Source organism: Tursiops truncatus, chromosome 6 (assembly GCF_011762595.2).
Source record: "Tursiops truncatus isolate mTurTru1 chromosome 6, mTurTru1.mat.Y, whole genome shotgun sequence".
NCBI classification, from domain to species: domain Eukaryota; kingdom Metazoa; phylum Chordata; class Mammalia; order Artiodactyla; family Delphinidae; genus Tursiops; species Tursiops truncatus.
In genome coordinates this window covers 54,144,593-54,168,204 of record NC_047039.1, presented here as the reverse complement: position 1 = coordinate 54,168,204, position 23,612 = coordinate 54,144,593, and the positions used below count along the sequence as shown (strand labels likewise).

The window sequence follows — 23,612 nt, the reverse complement described above, 5'->3', positions numbered from 1 at the left end:
AAATTATTAGTCAGATAGAGTCTGGATTTTAAGGAGGCTCTTCACTCATATTACCATGTTAACATTCACAAAATTTAGACCAATTTAATTTCCAGCCAGCTTTACTAAGAAAAACTCTCACCAAACAATTGCAAACATGGCATTTGATCAGTTACAGAAATATTTGATAATTTCATAGATGACAATTAATATCCTATTTATAACAAACAGAATAACTGTTAAAACACATTTCATTAGTCACTAATAGGTTCTGGGAAGTCCTAAAGATTTTACTCCTAATATGCTTTTATTATTGAGCTGCATATTATTACTTTGAGTATTGAGATAAATAAAATCAATTATATTGTGATGTTGCATATTTGCAGTAGTATTAATTGTTCACATTCCAGCAATAACTAATAAACTCTCAAGCCAGGAAGGCAATAATACCTGATTGTATCGTTCAGAAAACATTTGGGTTTTATCAATAGGGACATACTGTATTCAACTTTAGAAAGCTTGGATTTTAGCTTTCAAATTCTGTCTTCGATTTTCAGATGATGCCACAGAGTTCATTCACAGGGTTAATTTGTTTACCTTTTTAATTTATTTGGGCTTCAAAGTTACAATATGAACTTGGCTAGGTCATTTATTTGTTTTGAACTCTGCTTCAACACTTTGACCATGTAGAAAATTTACTAGAATTCTCTCATAAAGTTTCTTTGTAGCAAATTCACAGAATTTTGGAGTACTTTACATCATTAGTGTCCTCCTAATGCTAAATGACTAATATTTCAACTACCACTTTCTCGTACATAAAATTAATAATATTTCAGGATTTAGTGTTAGAAGGTAACAGAAAATGAACTGGAGTTGAAAGCAGAGTATCTGAATTATATTTCCAATTTTGCCATTTACTTCATGACACCTTAGAAATACAAAACTTCTGTAAGGTTACAAGTCTATCCTCAAAGTGAATAAAATTAGCCTTCTTAATTCCATTTACAATGGCATCAAAAAGAATAACATACTTAGGAATCAACCAGAGTGGTGAAAGACTTGTAAAATGAAAACTACAAAACAATGCTGAAAGAAATTAAAGACATAAATAAATGGAAAGGCACTCCATGCTTAATCAATATTGTTAAGATGCCAATACTACTCTAGGCACTCTACAGACTCAATGCAATCCCTATTAAAATCCCAAGAATGTTTTTGCAGAAACAGAAAACTCCATTCTAAAATTTATAGGGTATCTCAAGGGACCCCAAGTAGACAAAACAATCTTGAGAAAGAGAACAGTGTTTTCAACAAATGGTGCTGGAGAAAAGTGGATATCCATATGCAAAGGATCAAGTTGGATCCTTACATAACATCATATACAAAAATGAATTCAAATGGATCTAGAACCTAAACTCAAGAGCTAAAATTATGAAACTCTTAGAAGAAAACATAAGAGGAAAGCTTCACGACATTGGTCTTGACAATGATTTCTTGTATATGACACCAAAAGCATAGGCAGCAAAAGAAGAAATAGACACACTGGACTTCATCGAAATTCAAAACTTTTGTGCAAAGAATACTATCATCAGAGTAAAGAGGCAACCCACAGAATGGAAGGAAATATTTGTAAATTGTATATCAAATATGGACTGGTATCCAAATATATAGAGAACTCTTAAACCTTAACAATAACAACAAAATACAGTCCAATTAAAAATAATCAAAGATGAATAAATATTTCTCCAAAGAAGACACAGAGATAGTCAAAAGAACATAAAAAGGTGCTCAACATTACTAATTATTAGGCAAATGCAAGTCCAAACTACAATGAGATACCATGTCATACTCATTAGAATGCTTATTAGTTTTTGAAGTAATAATAGCAAGTATTAGTAAGGATGTGGAGAAATTGGAACCCTTGTGTACTGGTAGTGAGAATATTTTAAAATGTTGCAACCATTATGGAAAACAGTAAGTTAGTTCCTCTAAAAACTAAAAGTAGAATTACCATATGATCCAGTAATCTCATTGCTAGGTATACATCCAAAATAACTAAACCCAGGGACATAAACAGATATCTTTATACCCATGTTTATAGCAACATTATTCACAATTGACAAAAGGTGGAAGCAACCCAGGTGTACATTGACAATTGAATGAATAAACGAAGTATGGTATACATATAGAATGGAAGATTATTCAACTTTAAAAGGAAATTAATTCTGAGACATGCTACCACATTCATGAACCTTAAAGACATTATGCTAAGTTAAATAAGCCAGTCACAAAGGACAAATGCTGTACGCACATATATGAGGTACTTAAAATAGTCAAATTCATAGAGAAAAAAGGTAGAATGGTGGTTATCAGGGGCTGAGTGGAACAGAGAATGCAGATTTATTGTTTAAAAAGTGCAAGGTTTCAGTTTTGCAAGATGAAAAAAGTTCTAGAGGTGGATGGTAGTGATAGTTACACACCAATGTGAATGTACTTCATGCCAGTGAACTGTACACTTATAAATGATTAAAATGGTAAATTCTATGTTATGCATAATTTACTGAAATTTAAAAAATTAAAAATCAACAGAAAAACAAATGCTGCAAAGAGAAGCATTTTATAGTGGTGCAGACAGAGTTCAAGCTAGGTAATATAGATGGGTCAATGTTTTGAAGCCTCTTAGGTACTTAGGTAATTAAAATAAAATTAAGGAAGAGGTGCATTCCTTTCAAATAGTCTCTCTATTGGCTCTTTAGAAAACCAAGTAAGTGCTAAATGGCTGAGTCATCAGGAGGATTACTCATAGTTACAACTTTGAAGCTTGCCTGAATGTTTTCACTTGAAGTATTCATCTGACAAGGGCCAACAGTGTGAACAATTTTGCTTTCCACTAAAAATCTCATGTCCTTTGCATTTTGAAAATATGCCAACAAATTGGAGCAACTCATAGACTAGTAAATGCAGACTGGCATTTTGTTATTTCCTTAGTAAATATAACTAGAGGATTTACCTATAAAAGCAAGATAAAAAAATTCATTCTGAAAAAGTAAAAATCACAAAAACTAAATGTGTTAAATAAAACAAAAAAATTTAGAATTCATGTGTTTGGATTTACCTCCCTTAAGGTAATGATATATAAAGGAGGGTATATAGATTCTTTTTCTTTCCTCCTTAAAGAGTAAATTTGTTACCATCTTATTGCTGTGGAAGCAATTGCTAAGCAGAATAGCCTTGGCACTTTAGGTGCAAGAACTGGAAACACACTCTAGCTAACTAAAGCAGGTAAGGGAATTATTAAAAGAGGTAAGTGACTCAAGTTTTTGAAGAACAAAAGAACGAACTTTGGGGGTCATATCTAAGAGAAATGCTAAAAATAATGCCAAATAACCCTTGAATTTATTCCTGAAAGCTTGTACCACCTCCTGAGCATTAATTGCCTCAGCTAGTACTTCTGCTACCATACCCACTTGCAGTTAGATGTGGCTCCTGCTGCCATGCTTCCTAAGATGGGTTATGATAATTCCCTGCGTGTTCACCTCCGTTGTGATTTAGATCATGGGACGGACATATCTGACTTGTACAACCTTCAGAATATGCTAAGTCTTACAAACATGAAAAGCTGGGAAAGTAAAGAACTAGTATTATCAGCTTTGGTGATGGGAGATGCAGAATTGTCAAAACAGAAATGGAGGTCAAATGCTGGGCAGTGGAAGAGAATGACGAATGTTAGCAACAAGGGTGAGTACTGAAAAGAAATTCAGAGAGCCATGTCAAAATTAAGTTTTATTATTAGCTTGTTGTGTGAAACTTGACAAATGACCAAGTTTGCCTTAATGTTTTCCTCAGCTTGACTAAACTTTAGACAGCTCCTTCCTGACCCTAGGTCCCTGAATTCCCTTGTCCTAGAGCATTTACTCTAGAAAACATCATACTGTATTTTCTTTCCCTGCTCCTTTCAGATGTAAAATTTCTTCCAGCCTCTAATCAGTTTCACACCTGAGGAATGTTCTCAAGGACCTCGGAACCATCCCATTGAAATCATCAAGAAAGTTAGGGCCTCTATCTCCTAGTCTCTATGGGACGGTAGGGGCTTAACTTCAATAAGCACAAATTTGCAAACAAAGGTGGGCCTAATCACATAGACCAAATTTCCTCCTAATGTCCACCGGGCAGTACTTTTTCACTATCTGACTCTAGCACTTAAAAACACTCTAACCTCTTCTTTCAATGGAGTTGAGTTAAACCCTCTCCCCTATTGCAATAGCTTTTATCCCTACTTCTATAATCTTAAAGTCTTCCCTGCCTGTTTAACTCCATCCAGTGCAATGTTTCTTTGACATAAATGATTAAAATATGCATAATTATAAATAGGTAGATAGATACGGATAGATAGGTATGATACGTGTATACACACACACATACACTATATGGCATATCTGTATACCTGTATACTCTTAAAATGTAATTTTTATAAGAAGATAAAATCATGACTCACATAGAAATATAAATATGAACCGGGTTAAAACATTTGTTTTACTCAATGATATGACAGAACTAGGCAGATATTTTAACTGATTCAAAGGAAAAATAAAAAAGAGCCTAAATTAATATGGAAGAAAGGAATATTAAGACAAAGGTAATTTTTGGTAGTGGCAAGTCAATTAAATCATTAGTAGACAGGACAGAATCTACATATCTCCCAGTTACCTACAACTTACAGAGTTGGAAGTTACACAATAGCTCAAAGTTAATGCATAGAAGTGGAACCTCATAACCTGGGAGGGTAAACTTTAGACAATGAATAGTTTTGTACTGGAAGACAAATTTGTTTTTTCTAAAGTGCACAATAGTGGGTGTGGGTGTGCGTGTGTGTGTGCGTGTGTGTGTACATATTATGAATGGTATGCTAATAACTTTCTCCTAAGATACTGACAAAGATCAAATGGATAAGAGTAGACATTAGCAGCCAAAGTGCAAGAAATGCACTTATTAATCATCGGTTGAAACCTAACTTGTTTCAATATCCTCAGAAGGAAATCTGGCAATATTTCACACATTTTTAAGTCATCTAGCTGTCGACATAGCAAATCTAAATTTGGAAATTTTTCTTACACAAATATAGGCACATGCATGCAAATGTGTGTGTATACACACACATACAGCATTTACTCTGTTTTTAGAATAGTAAAAAGCTGAAACAACATACATATTCGTCAGTAAGGAGAGGCTTAACAAATTGTGGTAGAGCTACACAAGAAAATATTTTACGAATGATAAGAAGAATGTGACAGATAAGCAATCTATAAAATAATCTTCAAAAATTTAGTCTTAAGTGAGAGAAATGAGGTTTATATAAGGTAAGTAGCTATAAGTAAATAAATAAATCTATTATTCCCTTATGCTTACACAGCAAGTTTCTTGTTCTGTTTAGTGCATGTGTCATTTTGCCTTCTAAATGTTTCTTATGCCTAGCTTTCTCCAAGATTGTGTTCTGATCAACCTCCTGTCAGGGCTGGGGACTTGCTCTTCTTTGCTTCCAGCATACAGATATATATTGCTCAGATTTTGTTGTTACTGTTTTGTGGAATTGAGTAGAATGGTAGAATGGCATATTCCTTTGGGGAAATGAGCTCCAGAGTTGACCCACAAAATAACGTAATGTTTTTTTGGTTTGCTTTCTTAGCTGTGCAGTAAAGACCTTCTGAAGAACAGTCTGAAAGGGTATTTCAAAGTCCATGAAAAAATGTACAAAATATTGAAAGAAATGATATTGTCAATAAAGGTCTAGAGCATATGTTGCTTGCTCTGTGTGTGTGTGTGTGTGTGTGTGTATGTGTGTGTGTGTGTGCTATAGTCCTCAATGCAGTGCTATGACACTCATGGCCAACTTTGACCCAAGAGAATGAATGTAGTGCACTTCTAATTAGAATTTCTTGTATGGGAGAAATGAAACATAATTTCCATCCCTGATACATAGCATTTTAGTATTCTGACCTTTTGGTAAAGGTACGTGCATGATTAGAAAACATTTGAACACCCTTGCCATTGGAAGACAGGGCTGTAAATGGTAAAAGCAATGAAATGAGCCCCCAATTTAGTACAGCCTCTCCAAAGGTCAAGATGAAGCAGCCCATCTATTTAACTACCCAAATATATGAGGCATTCATTCTAGTACAAGGCAGTTTCATGACAAAGAATATAAAACAAAAGCAAGGGCACTATATTAACTGAGTTTATAGTCTGTATTAATAAAATAAAATTCCATATATTTATATATACACATATGTAATATTCTAGAAACTATAATTCTGAAGGTGTTCTTCTTTGCCAACACATGATATCAGATTAATTTAAGAAAGCTGCCAATGAATTAGTAAAGTTTCATCAACAAGAAAAGATTTCTAATAGCTTCCTATAAGAAAAACTTCCCTCGCTAAACTTTGTTGTTGTTTTCCTTTTCTGTGAGAATTAATGGAATGTTTTCTGCTCTGCTGAATTATTAAGCTTCCTGATATTATACATTTTCAAGCCACTGTTGAAAGGCCACCTTCAGAATTGTTACTTCACTGCAAATAAGTGAGTTTGAGAAAGAAAATAAAAGTAAAACAAAACAATCGGCTTAAAAAAAAGAATTGAGAGAAAATAGAAACAAATAACTTCATCATTAGACTTTCAGTGTTTCATATAGTATGTTCTTAAATCATATTTTGGGACCCACTAAGATATATCTAGTTACCTGAAGGGAACTTTGTAAAGTGAACTTTTTTTTTTAACATCTTTATTGGAGTATAGTTGCTTTACAATGGTGTGTTAGTTTCTGCTTTATAACAAAGTGAATCAGCTATATATATACATATATCCCCATATCTCCTCCCTCCTGCATCTCCCTCCCACCCTCCCTATCCCACCCCTCTAGGTGGTCACAAAGCACCAAACTGATCTCCCTGTGCTATGCGGCTGCTTCCCAGTAGCTATCTATTTGTAAAGTGAACTTTTTATTCACTTCAATTTATAAAATAGGAAAAGCTGATATAGCTTTTAAAAAGGATTAGGCATTGTAATAAAACAGAGAGGAGATGCAAGTTCCTAAAATCCTGGGAATGGCTGTTTGAACTATTTAAATAAGGATTTATTGGGGTTTTAAAAAAAAATTCCCTTATACTAAATTCAGTATAAACAAATAGATTGTTTCAGTTTTTTTTCCACATTTTATACTACTGAACAAAAATTCTAGAAAGGCTTTTTCCATTATTCACAAATATTTGTGTATTTGAACACCTATTACATAAACATTCTTCTTCATATCCTGTGTGCTTCTGATGTAGAGCTAAATTTCCTCACTATATAATTGTCTTCTTTTGGCTTTCATGGAATACATTTTCCTGATCTTATTTACACCTTTGAGCTATATATAAGGCAATGGGATTTATGTGAGATGTTCTCTGGTACTCTTAAGCAGGATGATCATTTAACATGAATTCACATTTTCAGTCTCATTACTTGTCATTGATGAGAACTGAGTATCAAACTCTACTATAGGAAAGAAATGGGAAAACTTGCAGTAATTTAAATTATAATACCATGAGATATCTTCCGTGAAAATAACATGAACTGTGTCCATTTGTGGGACATAAAATTAAAAATCAGCACCAACCGTTATAGAATCTTTAAAGGGTTCAAAACACTGTAATAATATTGACCAGTGAAACCAAGCAAGAGTTTGCTGACGTAAAGTAAGGCTACTGTTCCTATGTTAAAAATGAGAACCCAGAGAAAAAATAAAGAAAAAGAGAAAAGGAATAGATGACTTTCATAGGTCTGAAAAGCAATTTAGTAATCAAAGTGACCATTTTACAATGGCATTAGTGCAAGAGGTCCAAAGCATCATTTTCCCTCAAACTTTCAGACTGCTAGAGTGTAAACAGTGTAGCAATAGAAGTTAGCATAAGCTAACATACAAGGAAATGGAAGGAGGACCTGATATGGTAAGGGTTAGAGGTTGGGAAAGAAGTCAGTGTTGGAAGCAGATGGCCCAGGATTGCTCTCACTCAGAAAAATATTGTGATTGAGTTTGTAGCTGTCAAAATAGCTGGGGTCGTGTCAGTTTTAAACAGAGGTCTACATACATAAAAAAAATCTAACCCATTCCTTGACTCCTTACCCACGTTTCAGCATGTCATTTAGGAATCAAGTTTGCTTTTATAATGAACCTGACCTTACCATAAAACAAGTGAGCAATTAGCAGAGAGAGTTTAGGTATCCTTAGCAAAGAAAGTTGAATTATTAACCACTCCATTGAAGAGCAGATAAAAAGACGGTATTTCTGGCACCATATCAGAACAAGGAAGGGCTGGGGAGTAAATGGATGGGATAGCCAGGTGTGAGGGCAAGATCTCGGACATACAAGGCTGATTAAGCATTCGGTAATTGGAAACATGGAATGAATAAATGGGATTACAATTTTGATTCTCAGTACAATGGTTAAAGAGTGTGTTTAAGTCTCTTGCATATCTCACAGATGAATAAAGGACCAATTATTATTTAGTGATTTTCTTTCATTAAAGCATATATTTAATTAAAATTTATCACTTATCTTTTTAAAGATAAGGTTTTAAGCCAATTCTTCTCTTTACTATTGTGCTTTGCAGGCTGTCCCCAGAGCACAAGAGTTACCTCTATTCCATCCATAATTAATGTGTCCACACGATGACACCACACATACACTAATGGGATATGAAAAGATTTTCTACTTATATATGGAAATTTTTTTGAAGAGAAGAACAGTCATTTAAGCTGGTCAGAAATGGCTTAATGGTCGGAGGGGCTTTGGTTTTCCTTGTGGTTGTGCAGGGGGAGCAGGCTGAAGGGTTTGTGGGCTGCAGTTCCCATGGTTTGAACTTTCTCATCAGTGGTAAGGGAGGCCACAAGCAGGCATTATTTGCTTGTCCACATGTGGGGCAAGAGGGGAAGAGAGGAGTGGGGTCTAAAAGTGGTCAGCATTCAAGTGTCAAAAGTGGAGTCAGACTCTCCTCTTTAGAAGCATTAAAATAATACAATTTTATTTGGAGCCAGAAATGTCAGGAATGAAATAAAAAAGTCAAGGCATCTCATACTTTATTTTCTGTTTTAGTCATGAGGTCTAATAGAAACTTTCTTCTATAAAATGATCCCCTTCTTATGATCCATTTGAAGTACAGCTGTATATAATCACTGCAAATGACAAATGTTTTTTAATCTAAAAAGACCTATCTTGCATCTCCAAATGGAGTTTAATTTCCCCTCTGTGTGTCCTTAGTGACTCATTTATACTTCTATTACATTTCCTATTCCATGTAATTATTTGTTACATGTTGTCGAACCATGATTTTCCTATTCTCCAGAATTTTGGATGAAGGCCTAAAGCTTGGAAAACATGTTCACAAGGTTTCTGTGTGAGATGTCTCTCATTTGCTCATCAATAACTGCTCTCCAATTTTCTCCATCTTTCTCCATTCATCTCTCTACATCACATGAAAAACACTGGATTCTTTTGCCCTCTGGCTCCTGTTTGGTTTTAGCCAATGGGGGACACTGGCAGATATGGAAAGTATAAGAAAGGAAGGTGTGTGGGTCACTTTGGAATGACTGCAACTTCAAGGGAAGGTCACATCCCTTCTCAAGGCAGCCTCTCATTAACTTTCTTCTCTAGTTTCTGATAAATTCTTCCTCTTCATTTGATAAGGGTGTCAGAGCCTCAGGGTTCTGCACCACCTTTTATGATTTTCTTTACTCTTTCTACACACTTGTCAGTTGTCCTGTTATTAAACTCTTTATGAAAAATATTGAATGTGCCATTTATTTGCTGCTGGGAATCTGATTTACACACATCCTAAGATTACTGAGAAGTGTGATACACATCTATGCCAGAATCACCAAGGGAGAGAACAGATGAAATTGGAAACTTAATCTTTATCACTCCATCAAACTTAAGACCAGAAATTCAGAAGGAGATTCACTGATAAATTTTATGAGAGTGTTTTGACTTTTCTCCTCTACTTTCCAAATCATGGGTATATATATATATAGTTTTCAAGAAGGAAAGCCAGGATTTCAGTCTTGAGTTACAGAATTGCTGGGCTGCAGAAACTAGAGAACCATCTTCATATAGCTTCTTGAATAGTTTAGTGTATTTGTTTTCGATTGTTGCTGCAACAAATTAAAAACTAGTGGTTTAAAGCTACACAAATTAACTATTGTTTTGTTCTGGAAGTCAGAAATTTAAATTGGGTCTTATAGGGTTAAAATCAAGGTATCTCTAGAGCTTCATTCCTTCTGCAGGCTATAGGGGGAAATATCTTTGCCTTTTTTTATTTTTACAGGCTGCTGGCATTCCTTGTCCCCAACACTCCAACCACTGCTTCCTGCGTCTCATTTCCTTCTCTACCCTTCTGCTTCCCTGTTACATGGACCTTGGAGATTATACTGGGCCTACCTGGAAAATCCAGGATAATCTATCCATTTCAAGATACTTAATATAATCACATATGCAAAGTCCTTTCTGCCACATAATTTAACACATTTCCAAGGTCTGAGAATTAGGGCATATATATCTTTGGGGAGGGGGTCATTATTCGGCCCACCATATAGAGTGAGAGACTTTTGAGTACAGAGGGATATTTGTACCCTGGAAGCTGGGAATTGTGTGAGCACAGCTGCTGGTTCTGCTTATCAAGTGAAAAATATAAAGACTAAATGCAAGCTGCAACAGTTTGCAAACATGGAATAAAGAGACTGTCATTTGGAAATTTGTACTTTGACCATTTAGCAGAACTAGGATGTGTAGCACTCTATGGACTAAGTGAAGTCCACGGAAATGGAAGGCTTGAGTCATTATGAAGGGACCCAACCTAGGAGGGGTTACCAGGGTGGAGGAACTTCAGAAGTAAGAAATTCTGTGTGGCAGACCACAGAACATACAGTGAGAGGGAGGGTGCTGTCACAGATCACAATGGGGGAGGTCATGTCCCAAGTCACAGAATTGGGCAGTATGTCACTGTAGAGGGTTGAAAAGTAAACATAAATGCAGTGAAGCAACCACAGGAGTGTCTGCAACAACAGCAGGCACATGGCCAGAAAATATCATCCAAAGAGATAATTAATACAGCAACAGGCAAATAAAATAACCTTAGCACCTCTCTTTCTGTCCTCTCACAGCCAAGACCCTAGAATAATAAGAAGGGAAAATGGGGTGGAAAGGGAATATTGCAGAGTGGACCACTCCTCCTTTGCCACTGATGATTCCTGAACCAAAGGAAAGAACTGAGTTGTGGAAAGGCAAATTATTGGCCTGGTATTCGAGACTGAGTTTTTAGAAAATATCTATTAGACTCTACTGGATGTCTTAATAAGTAAACCCAATTTTTTTCTAATTACAGAAATACCTTCTGATATATGTTTATGACTAGGGACAGTAAAATCAGAGAGAACACATTTGAAAATAATGAAATATTGCCATACTTTATTTTTAGCCTATCAAGTGCAGCCCATTCCAGAAAACAAAATTAAAAAGCTATGCAGAAGAGCACTGTTAATGTTAAGCTCTTTTTCTTTACCTTTAGATTCTGAGTACAAAGAGAAGGTCTCCTTCTAATCATTTGAGTGTGATAGGGCTGTGTTTCTATATTCCTCTTTTTATTTCATTCTACTCCTGAGGAAAAGGGAGTCTCTTTGTATTGTTTTGTTTAATTTGGCTGCACAGTGTGGCATGTGGGATCTTAGTTTCCCCACCAGAGATTGAAACCATGTCCCCTGCATTGGAAGCATGGAGTCTTAACCACTGCACTTCCAGGGAAGTCCAGGGAGTCTTTAAAATTAGAAATGCATCAAGTTATGCTCTGATACATGGTATATATTACATAGAAAAAGGTATTTGTATATTATTTTTTTAAATTGTTATTGAAATATAGTTGATTTACAATGTGTTAGTTTCAGATATACAGCAAAGTGATTCAATTATACATATATATGTATATTCTTTTCTTTACATTATCTTCCATTTATAGGTTACAAGATATTAGTACAGTTTCCCGTGCTATCCAATAGGTCCTTGTTAGTTATCTATTTTAAATATAATAGGGTATATATGTAAATGCTCTTTTCTGATGAATGTGAAAAACCTAAAATACCCACAAAGGACTAAAAGGATGTTGTCAGCTTTCTAGGATGGAATCTAGAAAATTAGTTTTGACTTTGTAGCACACTTAGGTGGAATAAAGTTAATGAGAGGAATGATAAAAACAATAACACAAACACATAGAGCAACAAACCCAACAAGTAAACAAGCAAATGAAAAAACACCTTTGGAGTTGGTAAGAAGGTAAAGGAATAAAACTATAAGAAAGAAGGAAAATTATAGGAATGCCCTCAATATAATGAAAAAGGAAGAGTGCCTTTTATGTCATTTTCTAGAAATCGTAGGTGTTCATCATCATCAAATATGATACAATAGGTAGTGAACAGAAGCTTTCAGAAAACAAAAGTTTCCATCATACAAATTATATTTCATAGATTTCTTAGTCTTGCATTCTATGATTATCCATAGAATTTTCTAAAAACTGATAGGTTTGCCAGTATGTTAACCTTGAAAAAATTTTGTAAACAACATTTAGTTTTAACTAAAGCAAGTTATAAAATCATCATGTCAGAATTTCAAGAGGAGTGAAAGAATAAAATAGTTTTCTTAATCTGTGTAAATATTGTTTATAAATATATCATTACAGAATAATTTAAATCAATTACATTTAATTGGAATAATATTTTTTTGACTTTGTTCACAATTTCTCAAGGAAGCCTACCTTTTCCATATACAATCGTCTGTCTACACATCAGACTAATAAAAGGATGTTGACATTTACCCCTAATCAATAGTCACAGTTTCTCCACACTTGTTCTCAGAAAACCAAAAGAAAAAAAAATGAAAAAGAAATAGAGCAGTTAAATAGCGTACAACTATCATTATGCCTGCTTCCTGGTTTTCATGACATTGGAATGACGAATTTTTTATGGAAAACCTGCCTATCATAGACCACATACTCAGTGATAAAGTTATCCTACACAGCCCAGGAAGAGCTCTCCAGACATTATTTTAGATTTTTTTTGAAATTAATTGTAGCAAATGAATTGCTTGAAGTATAGAAAATCTCAATTTTCATACTTTACTATAAATGCAGAAATTATAGAAAGTGAAATGTGCAATTTATATATAAGGATCAATTCACAAATCTAGTCCACTATTACAGTCTTTTTTTTCCCATGAATTATAGCTGATTTACAATGTTGTATTAGTTTCTGGTGTATAGCAAAGTGATTCAGTTATACATGTATACATATATTCTTTTCCATTATGGTTTTTTTTTTACAGTCTGAATACGGTCCCCTGTGCTATATAGTGGGTCCTTGTTGTTTATTTATTTTATATATAGGAGTTGTATCTGCTAATCCCAAACTCCTAATTTACCCTACCCCCTTTCCCCTTTGATAACCATAAGTTTGTTTTCTACGTCTGTGAGTCTATTTCTGTTTTGTAATTAAGTATGTCTGTGTCATATATCAGATTCCACATATAAGTGATATCATATGGTATTTGTCTTTCTCTGTCTGACTTACTTCACTTAGTGTTATAATCTCTAGGTTTATCAATGTTGCTGCAAATGGCATTATTTCATTCTTTCTTATGGCTGAGTAGTATTCCATTGTGTATATATACCACATGTTCTTTTTCTTTTCTTTTCTTTTTTATGGCTATAGACATTACCTACTTTTAAGTTTAATCTGCATTATTAGCATTTTCTCTATCCCTTTTTTAAGTCTAGAAACAATTGACAAAACAATATATCAAGTCCTGATTTGTAGCGTTTGCTGATTTCTATGGTGTTATACTACCATCGTGACTGAGTTCAAGCTTCCAATATGAAGTCCCTGAATACAGAGTTGGGAAGAAGTGTTCTACTTCCCACTATTTTGTAGTATTTTGACTACACAAACACAATAGATGTAAAAACCTGAAGAGCATAACCTATAGTAAAATGCAGTAAAATAAGGAGATAACGAATTTTGAGTATTTATTACCATTGTTTTTTTTTAACCTTTTTATTGGAGTATAATTGCTTTACAATGGTGTGTTAGTTTCTGCTTTATAACAAAGTGAATCAGTTATACATATACATATGTTCCCATATCTCTTCCCTCTTGTGTCTCCCTCCCTCCCGCCCTCCCTATCCCACCCCTCTAGGTGGTCTCAAAGCACCGAGCTGATCTCCTTGTGCTATGCGGCTGCTTCCCACTAGCTATTTTACGTTTGGTAGTGTATATATGCCCATGCCACTCTCTCACTTTGTCACACCTTACCCTTCCCCCTCCCCATATCCTCAAGCCCATTCTCTAGAAGGTCTGTGTCCTTATTCTCGTCTTATCCCTAGGTTCTTCATGACCTTTTTTCCCCTTAGATTCCATATATATGTGTTAGCATACGGTATTTGTTTTTCTCTTTCTGACTTACTTCACTCTGTATGACAGACTCTAGGTCCATCCACCTCACTACAGTGACATGATACTATACATAGAGAATCCTAAAGATGCTACCAGAAAACTACTAGAGCTAATCAATGAATTTGGTAAAGTAGCAGGATACAGAAATCTCTGGCATTCCTAAACACTAATGATGAAAAATCTGAAAGTGAAATCAAAGAAACACTCCCATTTACCACTGCAACAAAAAGAATAAAATATCTAGGAATAAACCTACCTAAGGAGACAAAAGACCTGTATGCAGAAAATTATAAGACACTGATGAAAGAAATTAAAGATGATACAAATAGATGCAGAGATATACCATGTTTTTGGATGGGAAGAATCAACATTGTGAAAATGACTCTACTACCCAAAGCAATCTACAGATTCAATGAGATCCCTATCAAACTACCACTGGCATTTTTCACAGAACTAGAACAAAAAATTTCACAATATGTATCGAACCACATCTTCTTTGTCCATTCATCTGTCAATGGACATTTAGGTTGCTTCCATGTCTTGGCTACTGTAAATAGTGCTGCTATGAACACTGCGGTGCATGTATCTTTTTGAATTATAGTTTTCTCTGGATATATGCCCAGGAGTATGGGATGGGCTTTAGAGAAGTTCCTGGCAATTAGGTCTGCATTAAATTGTGACCATTATTGTATTGTAATTGTTGGTTTGATTTGGAAAATTGACAAAATGCCTGAAACCTCTTACAAGAACAAGGCCAAGAGCACTTGTAGTGATAAAACCATTTTTTTTGTTTTTTTGGGAATTAGTGGTCATGTCCAGTCTGGACTTTAATCTCTGTGAGGATTCACAGATGGATTAATATTTGAATATGGAAGACATTTTTCTTTACACCCATTTGACACATCCATAAATCATGTTCTCCTTTCCTCCAAAAACACCAATATAATTTTATAGATTTAAAATGAAAGTTTCTATCCCACAGAAACTTCTTTGGGATATCCTAAGGATATTTTAAACAATCGAAACCCCATCTGTGATCTTAAGTATCAATGGTGAAATAAAGCAAGAGATAAACATTACTTACTTGAAGTGATCAGCTTTAGAGATAAATTACTTAACTTGATAAGCCATTTAATTCTGTAGAAGAGATAACTTACCTTGCAAAGGGCCTTGCTCTAGTTCCAAAGGGAAGAACACTTTATTCTTCCGTCTGTAACATGATGCTCACATCCGACAAGAATTAAGAGAAATGGCACCACTTAGCCTCTTGAACTGCAGGAACCACAAGAGAGCAAAGAATTGCAGAAAGAAATGTTAAATGACTGAGTGCAAATGAAGCATTTTATGAAGCAATTCAGATAAAGTATTTTAAGTCCAGAAATAATGTTTTCAGGGAAGAGTACTTTGACTACTAATTATATAACTTACAATGCCAATGACCCTGGCTTTTGAGATTTTGTGAACAATTTTAATTTAGAAGTATACTGTTGGCAAACCACAGTTTTCAGCAAGTCAATTAGAAACAAGCAGGAAGTTACCCTAATAGAATCACAGATTATAGTGTCTCTTCCCAGTACTTTTGACTTAAGTAACATCTATTACAGGCTAAGCAAGAGATATCATTGTTTAAATTTTTCTCAGCCCTTTTTTTTAAACTCCAGAGAACTAATTCTGCCAAAGATTTCTCAGAACACGTGTTTGTGATTCCCTTACGTGACTCCTGGGTCACTAGGAAACTGTTAACATTTAGTGAACTTTATGCAATTAGCTCTGTCCTTTGGGTGTTCAAACACATTTTCTTTATCCTTACTCTGTGTATGGGAAAAGAAAATTTATAGTAGAAATGTAGTCTTGCAATCTTCATTAAAGTCTCCCAGGGCACTTTACCATCATTAAAAGTTATAATTAGCACTGAATAACATTCAACTCCTAAAAGGATCGTTTTGTAAACTAATAATTTTTTTTTAACATCTGTATTTTAAAACTTGAAAACAGTTTAAGTGCTCCCAACTTCAACCGATAATGACTTCCTAAGTATAGAGGAAAGAACCCAAAGTGTTTTTAAATGCTCTGAGACATATTTCCTGATCCCCTCTAGATTCTGTTCATTGAAAACAGTCAATTATTTATGTAGTTTAAGAAGGGTTTCTTTATTTAAAAGAAAAAAAAAGGCTTCAAGCAAAGAGATAAGTAAACTATAGGAGTAGGTTGGCTACGGAGACTATGACAAGTTATGAATTTTACTCTAGGTCTTAAGTATGCAACTAGTTAAAATTGGGCCTTTATATTGATATCTTCTGTTATATTTTTAGGAGTTTAGCTTTATATGGTAGATGTTGTTGGGTGGGAACTCAAGCTATGTATACAATCATTTCTTCCCAGCCATCATCCAGCTGGGGTTATATCCATGACACAATTCTAGTCAGTATCCTCATCAAGAACTCTGAAAGATCTGATAGTTTACACTATTTGCAAACTAACAAATGTGCCTGTCACAGTTTATTGGATGCTGGTAGAAGACACAAATCTTCTGGATCAAAGAAAAAGGACAATTATTTTTCACAAAATAGCAGTAGTCAGAGTATCATTTTCTTGTACTGATTCTTTACCAATGCAAGGCTGTAAAACTTGCCCAATAACAAAAGGGAAAGCCCTTTTAAAATTATGACTGTTCATCACATACATAGGTATCAAAAAGAAAGAGAAGTAAAGGTGCCTGTGTATATGTCATCTGTCCCTTAGGATAGCACTGAAACAAAAGGAAACAGATGACATGACTATACAGCATGAGTGTTGGGAACCCCTTTTGCAGAGGACCTGATGTCATGCTGTAGCTAAGCAGTCTCAGAGTCTGCAGCAGTACCCTAAGGAGGCAATGCAGACAGTCTCATAGCTCATCAGAAACTGGAAGACTAAGAACAAATGTCTCATGACAGTATCCCAGGGGAAATGGGAAGCAAGTAGAAAATGGCCTTTTAACAGTTCTTCACAAACATCGTGATCTCATGTCGCAGGAGGATCACAGGGCATTCCGCAAAGACTTAGTCAAGTTGAAGTCAAGTCTTGCCTATGTGGTCTACATAGAAATGTGCAAGGTTGCTAGGGTGCCAAGGTAGAGTCATTCTCACAGATTCCACAAGCCTCAGCTCCTACAGGCAATACAGTAATAGTCAAGAGAACCCAGAACACACAGTGGGTTGCATTACAGAAGAGGCACTCTGAGCCTAGGAAACCTCAACCTTTTATAAAAGCTGCAATCAAATATGACTGTCCTTTATCCCAGAAGTAGATATAATATTATATTGATTTTATTGGATAACACACAAACGTGCCCTCTGCTCTGCTGGGAGATTCTACTTCCCAAAGCTATTTCCTCCATAAATACCTTTGAACGATTTTATGTAAAAAAACACTGTTGGTGCCTTTGCAAACATGCAAAATCATAAGAGACTCATGGAAAATTGTCTCCAAATATTCATGTATTAACAAGTAGCAGGTGAGAGTGGCCAAGAGGGTGGAGTAAGAAGACCCTGAGTTCATCTCCTCCCATGGACACACCAAATTTACAGCTATTTACAGAGAAAATATTGATGAGAAAGACCAGAGGACTAGAAAAAACCTGCATCTAAATATATAAAGAAGGAACCATAATGAAGCAGGTAGGAGGGGCAGCGATGCAGTGGAGTCAAGTCTCACATACCTGGGTGGGCAACCTGCAAACAGGAAGATAATTAAAATTGCAGAAGTTCTCTCCAAGGCATGAGGAGCAAGAGGCCCACATCAGGCTCCCCAGCCCAGGGGTCCTGTACGAGGAAAACAATCCCCCCAGAACATGTGGCTATGAAGGCTAGCAGGGATTATTTTGGGGAGATACAGAAGGCCATGGGGGAAAGAAACTCTACTCTTAAAGGACACATACAAAATCTCATATGCTCCAGAACCAAGGACAGAAGTAATGATTTGAAAGGAGCCTGGGTCAGACCCATGTGCTGATTCTGGGGAGACACCCAGAGAGGCGAGAGGCAACTAGAGCTCACCCTGGAGACATAGACGTTGGTGGCAGCCAGTTTTTGGAGCTTGTTCTCCTAAGAGGATACTATTGCTGGCAAACACCATTTTGGAATTCTCCCCCTAGCTTATTAGTGCTGGAATGCAGCCCTGCCCACCAACCTGTCAGAACCATTACTGGGATAGCTCAGACCAAGCAACTAGTGGATGGGGAAACAGTCCCACCCATCAGCAGGCCAGTTGTCTTAAGACTGCCTGAGCCCACAGTGGCCACAAGAACTAGCCCCATCCATCACAGGGCCTAGGACATCAGCCAGAGACCACAGGACTTGGCTACACCCACCAGTGGGCCAGCACGAGTGACAGGACCCAGTTTTATCACCAGTGGACAGGTACCAGCCCCAGGATCACCTGATTCACAGCCCCATCCACCAGCAGGTAGACACCATTTCCAAGACCACCACAGCACTGCAGCCTGCCATGTTAGCACCCAGTCCACCTACCTGCAGGCCAGCACTAGCCCAGGGACCCCCTGAGCTCTGGCCCTATCCATCAGTAGGCCAACACCAGCCCTGGAATCCCCCCCAGACCCCACCTCCACCCACCAGGAAGCCAACACCAACTTCAAGACACCTTGGATCCCTCAGTCAGCTGCCCCAGAATCCAGCCCCACTCAACAGTGACCAACACCAGATTTGAGCCCCACAGACTGCATAGACAGCCATTTCAGGAACTGGCCTCACACACCAGCAGGCTGACACTAGATCCAGGAAATCCAGCCTTGCAACTATCCATTCCAGGACTCAGCTCTGCCCACCAGTGGACCAGCAATAGACCTGTGACCCTCGGGACTCTGCAGTGAGTTACCTCATGAATTGGCCTTGTGTACCAGCAGCCTCAGCACAAGGCAGGACTTGGCAACCAAACAAACTGGGGGCCTGCCACACATACCAGACCACCCACAGTATTCAGACTCCCACAAGAGAAGGACCCATGCAGCCCACAGAGGGTGCACAGCTGGAGCACATAGCTCTGGTGACAAAAGGGGAGTTCACTGCTTGGATGCATATGATATCTTCTACACAAAGCCACTTCTTCAAGATCAGGAATCACAAACAAACCTCCAAATATATAGAAATAAAAACAGCAAATCAGGCAAAATGAAGTGACAGAGGAATATGTTCCAAATGAAGAAGCAAGATAAAACCCCAGAAAAAGAACTAAAATAAGAGAAGATAAACTATCTACCTAATAAGACTTCAAGGTAATGATTATAAAGATACTTAAAGAACCTAGGAGAAGATTAGATGAACAGAATGAGAAGTTACATGTTTTTAACAAAGAATTAGAAGATATAAAAAAGAACCAAAGTGAAATGAAGAATACAATAATTGAAAGAAAAAATACTCTAGAAGGAATCAACATCAGATTGGACGATATAGAGGAACAGATCAGCAATCTGGGAGACAAAGTAGTGGAAATCTCTGACGCTAAACAGGAAAAAAAAAAGAATAAAAAGAAATAAGGACAGTTTAAGAGACCTCTGGGACAACATTAAGCTATTAATATTTACATTATAGGGGTCCCAGAAGGCAAAGAAGAGAAAAAGGAGCCGAGAACATATTTGAAGACATAATAAATGAAAACTTCTCTTACATGGGAAAGGAAACAGACATCCAGTTCCCAGAATTATAGAGAGTACCAAACATGATCAATGCTGAGAGGACCACACCAAGACACACTGTAAATAAATGACAAAAAAATAAGATAAACTACTAAAAGCAGCAATGGAAAAGCAACAAGTTATGTACAAGGGAATTCCAATAAGGTTATCTACTGACTTTCAGCAGAAACTCTGCAGGCCAGAAGGCAGTGGTACAATATATTTAAAGTGATTTAAAGGAAAACCCTACAACTAAGAACACACTACAGAGCATGGTTTTCATTCAGATTTGATTGAGAGATCAAAAGTTTTACAGACAAGCAAAAGCTAAAAGAGTTTAACACCAGGAAATAAGCTTTACAAGAAATGTTAAAGGGACTTCTCTAATCAAAGAAAGGCCACAACTATAAAAATAAAAATTATAAAAGAAAAAAGCTCATTGTTAAAGGCAAATATACAGCAAAAGTAGTAAATCAAGCATGTAAAGAGTTAGTAGGCAGGTTAAAAGAAAAATGTAGTAAAGTCATCTATATCTGCAATAAGTAGTTAAGGTATACACAAAACAAAAAGCTGTAAAATAGGATGTCAAAAACAGTAAACATGGGAGGGGAGTAGATTCAGAGTTGTTACAATGCATTTGAACTTAAGACATGAGCCACTTAAAATAATCATACACACACACACACACACACACACACACACACACACACACACACACTGCTCTATATAAATTTGCATGGTAACCACAAACGAAAAATCCATAATAGATACACACACAAAAAAGAGAAAGGAATCCAAACAAAATACTAAAGATAATTATCAAATCACAAGGGAAGAAGAACAAAAGAAGAACGGAATAAAAAAGAACTACATAAACAATCCAAAAGCAATCAACAAAATGGCAATAAGTAAATACCTAGCATTAATTTCTTTAAAAGTAAATTGACTAAATGCTCCAATCAAAAGACACAGAGTGGCTGAATAGATACAAAAACAAGACCCATGTATATGCTGACTACAGTAGACTCACTTCAGATCTAAAGACACACAGACACTGAAAGTGAGGGAATGGTAAAAGGTATTCCATGCAAATGGAAATGAAAGGAAAGTAGGGGTAGCAATACTTATATCAAACATAATAGACTTCAAAACAAAGACTGTAGCAGGAGACAAAGAAGGACATTATGTGATGATCAAGGGATCAATCCAAGAAGAAGATATAACAACTGTAAACATAATGCACCCAACATAGGAGCACCTAAGTACATAAAACAAATATTAATAGACATAAAGTGAGAAATTGACAGTAACACAATAATAGGGAACTTTAACATCCCACATACATCGATGGACAAATCAGTAATAAAACATTGACCTCAGATGACACATTAGATCAATTGGACTTAATAGATGTAAATAGAACGTTCAACCAAAAGCAGCAGAATACATATTCTTTTCAAGCTCACATGGGACATTCTCTAGGATATCTCACATGCTAGGCCACAAAACAATTCTCAGTAAATATAAGGAAACTGAAATTATATCAAGCATCTTTTCCAACCACAATATTATGAGACTAGAAATCAACTACAAGAAAAAAAAGCAAAAAAACACAAACATGTAGAGGCTAAACAATATACTACTAAACAAAAAATAAATCACTGAAGAAATCAGAGAAGAAATAAAAAATACATGGAGACAAATGAAAACAAAGACAGCAATTCAAAAATCCATGGGATGCAGCAAAAGCAATTTTAAGATGGAAGTTTATAGTGATACAAGCTTATCTCAAATAAACAACCAGGCCTTACACCTGGGAACTAGTTCAAGTTCCAGTTCAAAACCTGGAACTAGTTTTCTAGTTCAAGGGAACTAGAAAAAGAACAACTAATACCTAAACTTAGTAAAAAAAAAGAAATTATAAAGATCAGGGCAGAAATAAATAAAATAGAGACTAAAAGAACAATAGAAAAGATCAATGAAAGTGAGAGCTGATTCTTTGAAAAGATAAACAGAATTGATAAATCTTTACCCAGTAAAAATGAGAGGTTGTCCAAATCAATAAATTCAGAAATGAAAAAGGAGAAGTTACAATCAACACCACAGAAACATGAAGGATCTTAAGAGATTACTATGAACCATTATACTCCAATAAAATAGACAACCTAGAAGAAGTGGACAAATTTATAGAAGTGTAAAATCTCCCAAGGCTGAACTAGGAAAAAACAGAAAATATGACCAGATCAACTACCAATAATGAAATTTCATCAGTAATTTAAAAATATCCCAACAAACAAAAGTTCAGGACCAGATGGCTTTAGAAGTGAATTCTACCAAACATTCAGAGACGAGTGAACATCTCTCTTTCTCAAACTAATCCCCAAAATTGCAGAGCATGGAATTCTTCTGAACTTACTCTGCAAGACCAGCATGATTCTGATACAAAAATCAGGCAAAACTAGTACAAAAAAGAAAATTACAGACCAGTATTACTGATAAACAGATGTAAAAATCCTCAACAAACTATTATCAAATGAAATTCAACAATACCTTAAAAGGATCATACGCCATGATCACGTGAGATTTCTCCCAGGTATGCAAAGATGGTTAAACATATGCAAATTTATAAATTCTATATACCACATTAACAACAGAGGAATAAAAATCATCTCAATAGATTCAGAAAAATCTTTCAGCAAAATTTAACATCTATTCATGATAAAAACTCTCAAAAAAGTGGTTATAGGGGAAATACACCTTAAGAAAATAAAGGCCATATACGGCAACTCCACAGATAAAAATCTCAGCCATTGGTGAAAAGATGAATTATTTCCTCTAAGATAAGGAACATGACAAGGATGATCCCTCTCACCACTTTTCTTCAACATGGTATTGGAAGTCCTAGCCACAGCAATCGGAAGAAAATGAAATAAAAGAAATCCAGATTAGAAAGAAAACTGCCACTGCTTGTAGTTGACATGATACTAAACATAGAAAATTCTAAAGATGCAACCAGAAAACTACTAGAGCTCATCACTGAATTTGGTAAAGTTGCAGAATACAAAATTAATATACAGAAATCTGTTGTATTTCTAAACACTAACAAGTAACTGCCAGAAAGAAAAATTAAGAAAACGATTCTATTTACAATCTCATCTAAAAGAGTAAAGTATCCAGGAATAAATCTAACTAAGGATATAAAATACCTGTACTAAGAAAACTATAAGACACTGATGAAAGACAGTGAAGATGACACAAACAGATGGAAACTTTACCGTGTTCATGTATTAGAAGAATCTGTATTGTTCAAATGACCATACAACCCAAAGCAATCTACAGATTCAATGCAATTCCTATCAAAATACCAATCGTATTTTTTACAGATATAGAACAAATAATTCTAAAATATGGAAACACAAAAAACCCAATAGCCAAA

General features: G+C 35.7%; 1 long non-coding RNA gene across 1 annotated transcript in view; it reads right to left on the bottom strand.

Annotated features, from left to right (window-relative positions):
- Nucleotides 1-23,612, bottom strand: part of LOC141278972 (uncharacterized) — an 88,010-nt gene that overhangs the window by 40,450 nt on the left and 23,948 nt on the right. The window contains exon 2 of the long non-coding RNA XR_012332499.1: nt 15,663-15,777. This is a non-coding gene — a long non-coding RNA (uncharacterized lncRNA). The remainder of the gene's footprint in view (nt 1-15,662; nt 15,778-23,612) is intronic.